The sequence below is a fragment of the Leptodactylus fuscus genome, chromosome 6 (genome assembly GCF_031893055.1).
Source record: "Leptodactylus fuscus isolate aLepFus1 chromosome 6, aLepFus1.hap2, whole genome shotgun sequence".
Taxonomy (NCBI): Eukaryota; Metazoa; Chordata; class Amphibia; order Anura; family Leptodactylidae; genus Leptodactylus; species Leptodactylus fuscus.
Window position 1 is genome coordinate 156,293,311 of NC_134270.1, and position 15,297 is coordinate 156,308,607.

Consider the following 15,297-nt stretch of genomic DNA (forward strand, 5'->3'; position numbering starts at 1 on the left):
AAAATTGTTTTTTTCACTTTAGATACATGGGTTCAATCCAAGTAATTTTACCAAATTTTATAAAATTTGTTGCAAAGGTATATTACAGTACAGGATATATTTAAAAAAAAACTAAAATAAACAAATATCCTGCGGAGCCCACTGGGCTCTGAACTGCAGGCTGCACTGGTGTGAACAAGGCCTGATAGTTAACCTCACTGCCGGGCTACACCTCAAACTAGGTGCTTCACTGTTAGCTACACAGGGAAGCTGTCACTGCAGAATAAAGCAGCCGCCTAAATGAATACTAGTCTTAGTGGTTACTTCACCACTAGACAACACAATTATTAATGACCGTGTGTTCCCAGTAGCTTCCTGGGCCGCACCCACACCACAGCTACCTGCAGCGGTAGTACCACAGGTAGCAGACTAGCTAGGTGGGAGATTCCCACAAATCTGACTTGGAAAAGGGGTACCCACAATTTTAACCCATAAGGGGAAATTCTCCCTACCTGCCTAACTAAGCAGCAAGCTGCAAATTAATGATTTGCACTGCTGTGCGCCATAGGTTAGAGGTTTGAGATTAGAACACCCGGCATCCAAACCAGCCTCCTTAAATGGAGGGAAGGCAGGACCTTAATACCATGGCCACACCTATCGCACAGTCCTAACACTACCCGCCCTCCACGGCGCAACGACGCCATGCGTCTCCGGACCAGAGACGAAAATGGTGAATATAGCAGAATATATAGGCCGTGGACCTTTGCCATTAGGTACAGGATTTGGCAAATTAGGGGTGTGTACAAGTCTAGTCCTTTTATCTTGCCCAGATATTGTGCCTTTACTAGGCATAGAGTTAGTTTTTTTCCCACTTATTTTTTGTGGGTGTTTAACCTCGCTGGCACCTGATGGCAGGGGACAATGAGACCTCTGCAGATTTACGCTTTTTCCCTCTGCCTCAGGGCGGCATTTCCCTTGGCAACAGGTCTGTGGAGTATATACAAGGCCTAGGTTCTGGCAGTGTCTTAGCCGCGTTTCTAGAAAAGACAACTGCACTCTGAGGGGATATGCCCTCCTGTTAGCTACACAGGGAAGCTGCCACTGCAGAACAAAGCAGCCGCCTAAATGAATACTGGTGTTAGTGGTTACTTCACCACTAGACAACACAACTAACAATGACCGTGTGTTCCCAGTAGCTTCCTGGGCCGCACCCACACCACAGCTAACTAATAAAAAACATTATTACAAAGAAATCATAAAATTACAGCAGTTATCATGAAAATCAGTAAGGATAAGCATTGGCACGTGGTGCTTAATGATCCCTTCCTGGGAAGAACTCTGACTGCTAGACCAGGAGTTACTTTCAGGAGAGCGAGATCTTTAAAGAATTTCCTAGCACCAAGTAGACTCAAATCCCCGGTTGACAAAACAATTACCTCTGCCAATACTGGCTTTGATAGTTTCCGGTGTGGACACAAAAGATGTAGATGCTGCGAATCCATTGGCCATCAAGTCACTTATGTATCTGGTTTCACAACCCATGAAGTCTTCGATATACAATTTCATTTAGACTGTTCTGCATCGTGGGTGGTCTACGTGCTGGAGTGCCCTTGTGAGCCGCACCATCAGACCCCTTAGAGAACGCATTGGGAAGCATCGCTCGAATGTGGCCAATGGATTTGCTAAGCATAGCCTTTCACGCCATGCCATGATTTATCACCATAAAAGTTTTTCAGGGTTTAGAGTCACACCTAAAGTTCCACATAGAATAGTTATATTAAACAGACGTGAGATGTACTGAATATTCCGGCTCAACACCCTACACCCAGCAGGCCTGAACATGGCGTCTGAGGACGTTACAAAACAACAGTTATAACTCACTTTTCATCATTTACATTTTTTTAGAATAACATACAAAATAATACATGCGGTCCGATGTCTATCTTCATCAATGCGTGTATGAGGTGTGATAATATTGGTCTATAATCAGAACATTGCTGGTATAATTATATGGGGTGTGAGCCATCATTATTGCTTTTGGGAGTGGAAGTTCTCTGCATAATATATTTTAAGATATTTATTTATGGATTTATTTATTTATTATATTTGTCTATATATTCTGAGCATTTATAATGGCTAATTGTGTATTTTTTTTAGTATCTTTTACATGCAATAGGTAGTATCAAATAATTGTTTATTTTACCTAGCCATGATACATTCACGAAGCTACTACTCTGGGATATGGGGCTATATTTGTAATTTATTTACAGTCTGCCCTCTGGGGCCTCATGTATGGGGACCTCAGTTGGGCTACTTTGCTCCAAATGAAAGCTCAATGTCCTCTAGCTGCTTGTTTTGGGACATTGGAGCTCCGAATCGATGTGTGAGCGCAAGGGGTACAACTGCGCATGCGCACCCAACCTGCTTGTGCGGCCGTGTGTGCTCTTGCCGGCACTGGCTGGGTTGGCTGCCACGCATGAGTGGAACATGCACAGAACAACTAGAGAGCGCATGCCCGAGCTCCCTCTGCTGCGCAGGCACACTCTGGAGACACGGATGCCGTAGGAACTGTGGCAACCACTCCACATGCATCCGGCCCGACAGACTCAGGTAAACAGAATACTGGAATGTGGGTTATTTGGGATCGAAATTCAGCTTGAGCCAAAACTGTGCTATTTTTTTGGGTCTCCGAATACTAGAAATTCCCTTGGGGGAGGTCTCCAATTTATCTTGTGACATGGTTTATAATTTATCATGTGACAGAGACTAACATTTTTATTGAAAATGTGGCTTCTGTTGTCTCTCCCATCCTTTTACATATTGAATGGGTCAGTGTAATAGAGCAAACAAATTTGGGTGAAACTCACCTCCCTGGGGCTCACTGTTCTCCCTCCCACCTTTATTACACAGTAGGTTATATGGGAGGAGTTTTGTGGCTATTATTGTATTACATCTATGGGAGTTTTTTCCAATCCCCCGTTCCTTTAATTTTTCTCCGGTACAAAGTCATATTCATTAATTTGGGTATTTTATGTAAACTTCTAGCGGTATAAGACTTTTTGATTTTCGTGATTACCGCTGTCATTTTATGATTTCTGTAATAATGTTTTTTTTTTTAACTTGACAAAAAGATTTTTTTGGGGGTTTTCGATTGTGATGTGTCCTTTTATTTATATGTTCTTGTAGTTGGTTGCACTAGAGAAAGGGCTGGTTGTAGCCCAAAATGCGTCGTGCTGTGCTTTTCTGTTAATAAAAAGGTACATTTAGACAAAGTTTATTTGGCTGTGTCGTGTGTTCGAGCCAGAGGGTGCGGAGGTACTGCCCAAGACCCTTGGTCTATACTGTCCCAAGGCCTAGTAATGACTGCTATGAGTCCACCACATCTAGCTACGCACCTGCGTCTATATGTTTCACTTGCAGCCTGGAGTATGTTTCCCTTTGACAAATGTTCTCTGTTCTGACAGGTTCAAGTACAACTCATATAAAGTATCTGGAGATTCACTGGTCTCATAAGGTTGTAGCCCAAAGGATCCAGCTGTTGCCTTGAGCAGGAACAGAACATTAAGTAAGGCATGGGTAATTGGGGCATTAAACAGTGACAATAACAGTCTTAGGGTAAGTTCACACGGAGGCAGATACGGCCTCAAAAACCTAACCAAAAAGATGGCTCGCATTGAAATCAATGGGGTTTGCTCAGGTCTTTTTTCCGGGAGCCGTTTCTTCCGGCTACCAGAAAAAAGAAGCAAGATGCTCATTCTTCAGGCCGAGTCGCCTCACAATTCGGCCTGAGGACACTCCCTCACCTGGACTAGGCCTATGCATTGGGCCTAATCTGGAACAGAGTGGGCGGCTGGATGCCGATGCAGTGCACTGGCTTTCATTCACGGCTACCCGGTTTTTGGTTCGGAAACCTGAGGAAGAGGCCGCCTCAGGTTCCGATCCAAAAAACCCTGTGTGAACTTACCCTTATTCTGCTGATGGAAAACCTCTACATAGTAGATCTATTACGACCTCCTGTGTCCTGCAACCACTTCACCGAACGTCTGTCTAGAACCAACAGCTTGGTATGATGGACCAAGGCAGGCTGAATTTAACAGAGATAGGTCTGGCGGCTTACTGGATGACCAAGGTTGGTGGACCATTTGGAATCTGCTCAGAAAAGCATGTAATCCTAGCAAGGATTCTACATGTAGGTTATGCCCAGAGATGAGTGATCATGAGTCACTAGAGAAACTGGGTAATTATTTAATTGAGTTTAATTTTTTTTTCTAGGTTAGAAAGAACAGAGACTTTGACAAATGATGTGGAATTTAGGGCAAATCATGCACAGTCTTTTGATGTCATTAGTTTATTTTTAAAAATGAGGCTAGTGCTCCCAGATAGTATGGTTATAAACTACTTTGGTAGAGAGATGGAAGAACCGATTCGTTCCAAGCCAGGTTTGACCTTAAGATTCCAAATTGTTTGGTCTTTAACCCCTTAGAGACACAGCCCAAAAGTGACTTAAGGACCAGGCCTCTTTTTTTCAAAACTGACATGTGTCACTTTAAATGGCAATAGCTTTGAGACGCTTTAACTTACACAAGTGATTCTGAGATTGTTTTTTTTGTGACATATTGTACTTCATGTCAGTAGAAAATTTTTGTTGATATTTTTTGCCTTTGATTATGAAAAAATAGGAAATTTGATGAAAATTTGGAAAAAAGTGCAGTTTTCAAACTTTTAAATTGCAAGCCTTTCAAATGGAAAGCCATACTACCCAAATTTTTTGATAAATATAATTAACCATGTCTCTGATTTATGTAGAAGTCAAATTTTAATCACCCTTTCATTTTTTTCAGATATTATAAGGCTTACAAGTCAAGCAGTGATTTTCCAAATTTTCAAGAAAATTTCCAAAACACATTATTCAAGGGACCAGTTCAGTTTTGAAGGGAACTTGAGAGGCCTCTCTTGTAAAAACCCCCATAAGTACGGGCACACGGTCGCTCTCAGAACGGATGGAGCGCTAATTGGAGTTTGTATGCCAGATTTTGCTAAAATAGATTGCAGGCACCATGTTCCTTTTGCAGAGCCCCCAAGGTGCCAAAACAGTGGAAACCCCCAAAATGTGACCCCATTTTGGAAACTAGACCCCTCAAGGAATTTATCAAGGGGTATAGTGAGCACTTTGACCCTACAGGAGTGTAACAGAATTGGCCCAACAAAAGGAAAAGTGACATTTTTTGCTATAAAATGTAGCTTTAACCCCAAATTATGCATTTCCACAAGGGGTTAAAAGAGAAAATGCACCCCACAAGTTGTCAAGCATTTTCTCCCAAAAACAGGAATGCCCCACATGTGGATGTAAAGTGATCTATGGGCACGCTGTAAGGTCCAGAGCGGAAGGAGCGCTATTGGGATTTTGGAGGGCAAATTTAGCTTGAGTTTGTACAAGGCACCATGTTGCATTTGGAGAGCCCCTGAAGTGCCAGAGCAGTAGAAACCCCCCCAAAATGACCCCATTTTGGAAACTAGACCCCTCAAGGAATTTATCAAGGGGTATAGTGAGCACTTGAACCCTACAGGTGCTTCACAGATTTTTTTTACCATTGAGAAGTGAAAATGAAAAATTACTTTTTTTATAATAAAATGTCACTGTAGCCCCAAATTTTTCATCTTCACGAGGGGTTAAAGGAGAAATTGCACCCCACATTTTGTTACGCAATTTCTCCCGAACACGGCAATACCCCATATGTGCTGGTACCCTAATGTTCGGGCACACGGTCGCTCTCAGAACGGATGGAGCGCTAATTGGATTTTGTAGGCCAGATTTTGCTAAAATAGATTGCAGGCACCATGTTCCTTTTGCAGAGCCCCCAAGGTGCCAAAACAGTGGAAACCCCCAAAATGTGACCCCATTTTGGAAACTAGACCCCTCAAGGAATTTATCAAGGGGTATAGTGAGCACTTTGACCCTACAGGAGTGTAACAGAATTGGCCCAACAAAAGGAAAAGTGACATTTTTTGCTATAAAATGTAGCTTTAACCCCAAATTATGCATTTCCACAAGGGGTTAAAAGAGAAAATGCACCCCACAAATTGTCAAGCATTTTCACCCAACTACAGAAATGCCCCACATGTGGACGTAAAGTGATGTATGGTCACACAGTGGGATAGAACAATAGTTGGAGGGTAGATTTGGCTGAAATTGGTTTTAGTTACCATGTCACATTTGTAGAGGCCTTGAAGTGCCAAAACAGTGGAAACCCCCAAAATGTGACCCCATTTTGGAAACTAGACCCCTTGACTTCAGTGACGTTAGTGTTAAATTACACCTCTTAAAAAATTTACCAAGAAGTATAGCAAACATTTGGATGCAGCTTGTATGGCAATAATTTATTATCCAGAAATTACTGCATAACCGGATGAAAGTAATTGTGTGCAGAGTACGTGATGGTATAAGGAGGCGATATTCCATGGAAAATAAATTCTAAAATTAATATTCCATGGAAGTGTGGTACAATCTAAAGCACTCCTTCATGCACAGGCCAGGTTTATCAGGGCAGGTGTCACACTGATAAATGGTGTCTCTCCTTATTCCTCTTTTGTAACACACTCTGCATCTTTTCTGAGTTTTCCCTTTTTTAGCAGTTTGGGGGACTTCACCGGGAAAATGTTGCCCTGGTACTATACGGGAACCTTGAGTTTCAGAAGTACTGGGGCCTGGCACTTCTAGGTCCCCAAATATCAGGGACTTGATAATTGCCTCCTGAAACTCAAGGAAAGTTCCTGTGTGGCCTGCACATCGTGATAGCACGTAAGAGTTATACAATGCCATCTGAACCATGTGCACGACCAGCTTTTTGTACCACACTCTTGTTTTTCGTATGGCACTGTAGGGCTTTAGGACTTGATCAGATAGATCAACCCCTCCCATGTACTTATTGTATGCCAGGATGCAGTCTGGCTTGGAGACAGTGGTACTGGTGCCACGCAGAGGGACAGAGGTGCTGCCGCTGCCATTAGCTGTGGTCAGTACAAGGACATCCCTCTTGTCCCTATACTTGACCAGCAGCATATTCTCATTGCAGACGGCACTACTCTCACCCTTTCTGAGGCGCTGCTCAATATGTGCCCTAGGGAGGCCTCTTTGATTTCTGCGCACAGTCCCACAAGCTGCAGTTCCTCTAGAACTCAGGGACCTAAAGAGTGGGATGCTGGTGTAAAAGTTATCCACATAGAGGTGATAACCCTTGTCCAGCAGTGGGTGCATCAAATCCCACACAATTTTCCCACTAACTCCTAGGATTGGGGGGCAGTCTGGGGGCTCAATCCTTGTGTCCCTTCCTTCATACACCCTAAATTTATAAGTGTATCCTGAACTGCTCTCACATAGCTTATACATTTTAATGCCATACCGTGCCCGCTTACTTACTTTAACCTCTTTTCTTCCCCAGCTGCGTCTCCGGGGCTGGGTCTCTAGGGGTCTCTATAGAGTGGCACAGCTATATACAGATGACGGGTTTAAGTCGTTCTCCATGTTACAGGAAGAGTTCCAGCTCCCTAAAACGGATTTCTTTAAATATTTGCAGTTGCGTCATTTTTTTCAATCCTACGAGCCCTCTAGATTGACCTTTCCCAGGCTAGCCTTAAAACTGTGGAATAGGTCCTCGCCCGTTAGAGGTGGGTTATCTGTGTTTTATAGCTTTTTCTCTGTCCCCCCGGAGCGGGTCAAGCCTCTTCACCTGCTCCGTTGGGAGGCGGATCTTGCCAGAACCATCCCTCTGTCTGACTGGTATACGGCAGCTGGGTTTGTTAAGCGTGTATCTAAGGGGGCAGCACATTGGGAAACAGCTTTGAAAATTATGCTACGGTGGTATAGGACTCCGACCCAGCTGGCGCATATTGATCCTTCTTGCTCCAGACTCTGCTGGAGGGGATGCGGCCAAGTAGGTTCATTCTTACATTTGTGGTGGGACTGCCCACCGGTACAAACCTTCTGGATAGCGGTATTTCATTTCATGTCCGCTATAGCTGGTTTTGTCATCAGTCCTTCTCCTGGTCTCGCCCTTTGTTTCTTAGATATTGGTAGTTTTCCCTCGGATATGCAGGTTGTTCTGGGACAGATTGTGCTCGCAGCTCGGGCCATGATTGCTCGTCAGTGGAAGTCCGCTCTTTGTTTGACCTTAGCTGAACTATTTCACCATGTGAACTTGGCATGCACCTTGGAGCGTTTGTTGTCTAACAAAAATCATACTTACGCCAAGTTTCGTTCACAGTGGTCTCCCTGGATTTCGTATGTGGAGTCTAATAAGGGTGCTCTTTCTCCTCGGCCTCAGGCCGCCCCCATGGGGACCCCTTGATTACTAATCCCCTACTAGGTTGTTATCCCAGGTGGCTTCATTTTATCTTATTTTATTTTGTTCTATTTTTCGGATGTGTTTTATATTTTTCTGGTACTGTACTCAGGTATACGGTTATGTTGTTTATGTCATTGTTTGGTTTTCTTGTTCTTCTCTGTTCCTATTTCCGTCTCCCCTATTCCTCTTTTTCTTGTTTCTTTCCTGTTCCCTTCTGGTTGTGTACCCCTTTTTCATTTCTTTTCTGTCTTCTCGTAGAATTGGTGTCTTTGTAGCGTCTGTGTATCTGGCCCTTTGGTTTTTGTAAGTTTGGTCATGTTCGTGTCATCCATGTATTTGGGTTGCAGCCCGAAGTTCCAGCTTGCAATTGCTATTTTGCTGATTGGACTTATGCCGATTCTTCTTCTGTTTGTAATTGTCTTTTTTTTAAATTATATTGTAAATGCTCTCTTCTTTTCAATAAAAATCATATTTAAAATTACTGGGCAAGTATTGGCGGAATTTTAGCCTCCCTTTGAAACTGATTAGAGACTCATCAATTGCAATGTTCTGATCAGGGATGTAGGACTCTGCAAATTTGGAACTAAAGTGGTCAATGACTGGCCTAACTTTGTATAAGCGGTCAAAATTTGGGGCATCTTGGGGCGGGCACTGGGAATTATCATTATAATGAATGAACTTTAGGATACTTTCAAACCGCTTCCTGGACATAGCCATTCGATAGACTGGAGTGTTGTGCAAGACGTTTGTACTCCAATACTGACGAATTTTAGGTTTTTTCACTATGCCCATATGCAGAATCTTCATTTCTGCTGCATTTACTGGGGTCCAGTTCTGTGGCCTGGCATAGGAAGAGGTGGCATTTTGTTCCAAAAATTGTTCAGCGTACAAATTCGTTTGGGCCACCATAAGATCTACAAACTCATCAGAGAAAAAGATTTTGAAAAAGTCATTTTCTCTGAAGCCCTCAGTCTCAATTTGTATTCCTGACCGGGCAACAAAGTCAGGAAGCTGAGGCTCATAATTTTCTGGGGGTGGGGTCCACATGGGCTCTACAGGTGGGGCAACTAACTCAGCAATTGTTCTGGGGCGCCTCCTTTGGGGTTGCTCATCACTGGAGGAGGAGGAGGAGGAGGAAGAAGAGGAAAAATAAAGGAATGGGGCATTTTCCTCTTCTCCCTCGCTGGCGGTATCAGTGTCAGAGGCCAGTATGGCGTACGCCTCTTCTACTGAAAACCTTCTTTGGGATGATTGGGACATTTTTGTGTGTGTGTGGTGTTTTACTTGAGTATATAAAACTTTATTTCTTGAAACTTTATTTCTTTGAAACTTTATTTCTTTGAAACTTTTTCAGTGTGGGGTGTGTGTTGTGCTTTAACATGTGTATTTTATGTAAAAAAAAAAAAACAAAAAACCTTCCCTTCTATCAAAAATGGAGCTATATATAGATTGAAAAAAAACTGAGCCAAAAATCACAAATGTGACCAATAACGTATATTTTATTACTGGTCAGTTTACGGTGGCGAGTTTTACAAAAAAAAAAGCTTGTGCACAAACAAAATTCTCTTTTCTACCTACTAGAAAAAAAAACTGAGCCAAAAATCACAAATGTGACCAGTAACGTATATTTTATTACTGGTCAATTTGCGGTGGCGAGTTTTACAAAAAAAAAGCTTGTGCACAAACAAAATTCTCTTTTCTACCTACTAGAAAAAAAAACTGAGCCAAAAATCACAAATGTGACCAATAACGTATATTTTATTACTGGTCAATTTGCGGTGGCGAGTTTTACAAAAAAAAAAGCTTGTGCACAAACAAAATTCTCTTTTCTACCTACTAGAAAAAAAAACTGCCCCCAAAATCACAAATGTGACCAGTAACGTATATTTTATTACTGGTTAATTTGCGGTGGCGAGTTTTACAAAAAAAAAGCTTGTGCACAAACAAAATTCTCTTTTCTACCTACTAGAAAAAAAAACTGAGCCAAAAATCACAAATGTGACCAGTAACGTATATTTTATTACTGGTCAATTTGCGGTGGCGAGTTTTACAAAAAAAAAAAAAGCTTGTGCACAAACAAAAAAAAAGAAAAGGAAAAAAAAATGCAAAAATGCAAAAAAAACTAACAAAAAAAAAATAAAATTTGGAGAAATGCCAAAAAGGGCTTTCTCAAAAAGGGGAGGGAGGTGAGTCTCTTTTCTGCACAGAATGCAGAGTTTAGGACCCAGAAGCTGGAGGAGCCAGACAGTCTCAGATGCCTCGGTCAGGAAAGGGTGGAGAGGAGATGGGAGGGGGGACGGGAGACGGCAGAGGGGAGAGATGGGCAGTAGAGGGCTGGCTGGGAGAGGACCTAGGACGTCTGGCAGAATTGATGTCTGATCGAGGTATGACGCAGCGGTAACGCAGCAATCTCACGCACAGCGCTCACAGGGCAGCACGGGTTCTGCTCTGCTCGCAATTCCCAGAGGGAGTGATGTAAGCAGAGCAGTGCCCGAAGTTTACACTGCCCTGCACGCCATTGATTGGTCAATCTGCCATGATGCTGGCAGATTGACCAATTAAAACATCTGGAGGGGGTCGCACCACTGTATGCCCCCCAAACACTCGACAGGGATTGGTGCAAGGTGTAGCTCCAATCACTGTCACTTTTGTACCGATCTGTCGGCACAGATCATTGGATCTGTGCCGGCAAGCTGCAATTGGACATTGCGAAGCAATCGTCCAATTGCAGCAATCCACGTGGCAGGGAGGGGGTTAAATCTCCCGATTCATGTAAAGAAAGTTGTCTGCTGTCATGGACAGCAGCAACCTTCTTACAGTTTCCGTGTCTTGAGACACGGAGGCTGTTTATAACCATGACGTATTATTACTTCATGGTGCGCGAAGTACCTCGCGTCCATGACGTAATAGTACGTCAAAGGTCGCTAAGGGGTTAAAGAAATCAAACAATTGTCGATTCATCTCAGACAAACTAAAATGGGTGCATGACGTCACCGAGGAGGCCAAATAAGAGCACTGGACAATTTGAGGAAGCCCAAAAGAGGGGAGGGAAGGTGAGTATAAATGTTTATTTTATTTTTTTCACTTGTCATGGGCCTCCATCTATTATAGTCTGGGGTCTAAACAGACCCCTAGAGTATTATTATTTTACTTCAGGTTCTTGCCGAACTTGTTCAACAAGAAACAAATGTGGAACCTGAGCCACCAAAAATGTATCTTGAGTGATTCACACATTTCTACTTTGGACCAGTTCCATAATACATGATATATAATGATACATGCAGAATTGCTCCAAACAAATGGAAAAAATACTAAATTTAGGGTCTGTTGCTGTTTTTTTCAGTATTCTTCCCCAAGACTAACACAACTGAGCAAAAAGTAACAAAGCTAATCTTGCAAGTCTGTCAAAATCTTTAATCTATCTAAATGCATCTTTAGCCATTTGATCCATATTCTTGGCATCTCCATTACTCTGGCTCAATGGTTGAATCTAACATTAAGACCTTATTCACATGATCTGGAATGTCTATGGGTCTATTCACGTGTCTGTTTTTTGATGAACCGTTTTTCATTGTCTTGATGTTAATAGATATTGTGAAGTGACAAGTCCCATAAACATTCATGGGTTTTACAACTCCCATAAAAGGGTTTTTAATGGATGTTAGTTTCGTGAAAAACATCACTGTCATGTAAATAAGGCCTAAGTTGTTAGGATCAAACCTTTTGTTCATTGTATATAAATAACTAAGATCCCTTTTATAAACAAAATTCACAAGACAAGACAAACCTTTCCAGAAAGGGTACCTATACCTATAAGATATAAAACTTTACTTTTATTAACATAGATTAAAATGACATGCCACAATGGACATAAGACAAATGGTGGACTATTTAAAGGGGCTCTATCACTGGGAAAAGTCATTTTTATCTAATCACATGCTTGCATAGGCTTTAGAAAGTCTATTCCACACCTACCTTTTGTATGTAGATTGCTTCAGTGGTGTCTGAATAAGTCTGTTTTCATTCATATGCTAATGAGCTTCCATCCAGCTCAGGAAGTTCCCAGCAGCCTCCTCTCTCCTATTATCTTCTATGTGTGGGAAGCAAACAGGAAGCTGAGTCATCAGCAGCAGCAGTCTCCCATAGAAAACAATAGGAGAGGTGTGCACGATCTATCGTGCACCAGTCTAATTAGCATATGAATAAAATCGGACTTATTCAGAAACCACTGAGGCAATCTACATACTATAGGTAGGTGTGAAATAGACTTTCTAAAGGCTATGCAAGGATGTGATTAGTTATTTAGCAGCGCACTGATGCATAAAACTTAACATTTATTCATTATAATTATTAAAAAAGTGCTCACAAACAATAACTTTAAAAATTCCCCTATTGGAGATAATTGGAAACTTTATTTCTTTGAAACTTTTTCAGTGTGGGGTGTGTGTTGTGCTTTAACATGTGTATTTTATGTAAAAAAAAAAAAACAAAAAACCTTCCCTTCTATCAAAAATGGAGCTATATATAGATTGAAAAAAAACTGAGCCAAAAATCACAAATGTGACCAATAACGTATATTTTATTACTGGTCAGTTTACGGTGGCGAGTTTTACAAAAAAAAAAGCTTGTGCACAAACAAAATTCTCTTTTCTACCTACTAGAAAAAAAAACTGAGCCAAAAATCACAAATGTGACCAGTAACGTATATTTTATTACTGGTCAATTTGCGGTGGCGAGTTTTACAAAAAAAAAGCTTGTGCACAAACAAAATTCTCTTTTCTACCTACTAGAAAAAAAAACTGAGCCAAAAATCACAAATGTGACCAATAACGTATATTTTATTACTGGTCAATTTGCGGTGGCGAGTTTTACAAAAAAAAAAGCTTGTGCACAAACAAAATTCTCTTTTCTACCTACTAGAAAAAAAAACTGCCCCCAAAATCACAAATGTGACCAGTAACGTATATTTTATTACTGGTTAATTTGCGGTGGCGAGTTTTACAAAAAAAAAGCTTGTGCACAAACAAAATTCTCTTTTCTACCTACTAGAAAAAAAAACTGAGCCAAAAATCACAAATGTGACCAGTAACGTATATTTTATTACTGGTCAATTTGCGGTGGCGAGTTTTACAAAAAAAAAAAAAGCTTGTGCACAAACAAAAAAAAAGAAAAGGAAAAAAAAATGCAAAAATGCAAAAAAAACTAACAAAAAAAAAAATAAATTTGGAGAAATGCCAAAAAGGGCTTTCTCAAAAAGGGGAGGGAGGTGAGTCTCTTTTCTGCACAGAATGCAGAGTTTAGGACCCAGAAGCTGGAGGAGCCAGACAGTCTCAGATGCCTCGGTCAGGAAAGGGTGGAGAGGAGATGGGAGGGGGGACGGGAGACGGCAGAGGGGAGAGATGGGCAGTAGAGGGCTGGCTGGGAGAGGACCTAGGACGTCTGGCAGAATTGATGTCTGATCGAGGTATGACGCAGCGGTAACGCAGCAATCTCACGCACAGCGCTCACAGGGCAGCACGGGTTCTGCTCTGCTCGCAATTCCCAGAGGGAGTGATGTAAGCAGAGCAGTGCCCGAAGTTTACACTGCCCTGCACGCCATTGATTGGTCAATCTGCCATGATGCTGGCAGATTGACCAATTAAAACATCTGGAGGGGGTCGCACCACTGTATGCCCCCCAAACACTCGACAGGGATTGGTGCAAGGTGTAGCTCCAATCACTGTCACTTTTGTACCGATCTGTCGGCACAGATCATTGGATCTGTGCCGGCAAGCTGCAATTGGACATTGCGAAGCAATCGTCCAATTGCAGCAATCCACGTGGCAGGGAGGGGGTTAAATCTCCCGATTCATGTAAAGAAAGTTGTCTGCTGTCATGGACAGCAGCAACCTTCTTACAGTTTCCGTGTCTTGAGACACGGAGGCTGTTTATAACCATGACGTATTATTACTTCATGGTGCGCGAAGTACCTCGCGTCCATGACGTAATAGTACGTCAAAGGTCGCTAAGGGGTTAAAGAAATCAAACAATTGTCGATTCATCTCAGACAAACTAAAATGGGTGCATGACGTCACCGAGGAGGCCAAATAAGAGCACTGGACAATTTGAGGAAGCCCAAAAGAGGGGAGGGAAGGTGAGTATAAATGTTTATTTTATTTTTTTCACTTGTCATGGGCCTCCATCTATTATAGTCTGGGGTCTAAACAGACCCCTAGAGTATTATTATTTTACTTCAGGTTCTTGCCGAACTTGTTCAACAAGAAACAAATGTGGAACCTGAGCCACCAAAAATGTATCTTGAGTGATTCACACATTTCTACTTTGGACCAGTTCCATAATACATGATATATAATGATACATGCAGAATTGCTCCAAACAAATGGAAAAAATACTAAATTTAGGGTCTGTTGCTGTTTTTTTCAGTATTCTTCCCCAAGACTAACACAACTGAGCAAAAAGTAACAAAGCTAATCTTGCAAGTCTGTCAAAATCTTTAATCTATCTAAATGCATCTTTAGCCATTTGATCCATATTCTTGGCATCTCCATTACTCTGGCTCAATGGTTGAATCTAACATTAAGACCTTATTCACATGATCTGGAATGTCTATGGGTCTATTCACGTGTCTGTTTTTTGATGAACCGTTTTTCATTGTCTTGATGTTAATAGATATTGTGAAGTGACAAGTCCCATAAACATTCATGGGTTTTACAACTCCCATAAAAGGGTTTTTAATGGATGTTAGTTTCGTGAAAAACATCACTGTCATGTAAATAAGGCCTAAGTTGTTAGGATCAAACCTTTTGTTCATTGTATATAAATAACTAAGATCCCTTTTATAAACAAAATTCACAAGACAAGACAAACCTTTCCAGAAAGGGTACCTATACCTATAAGATATAAAACTTTACTTTTATTAACATAGATTAAAATGACATGCCACAATGGACATAAGACAAATGGTGGACTATTTAAA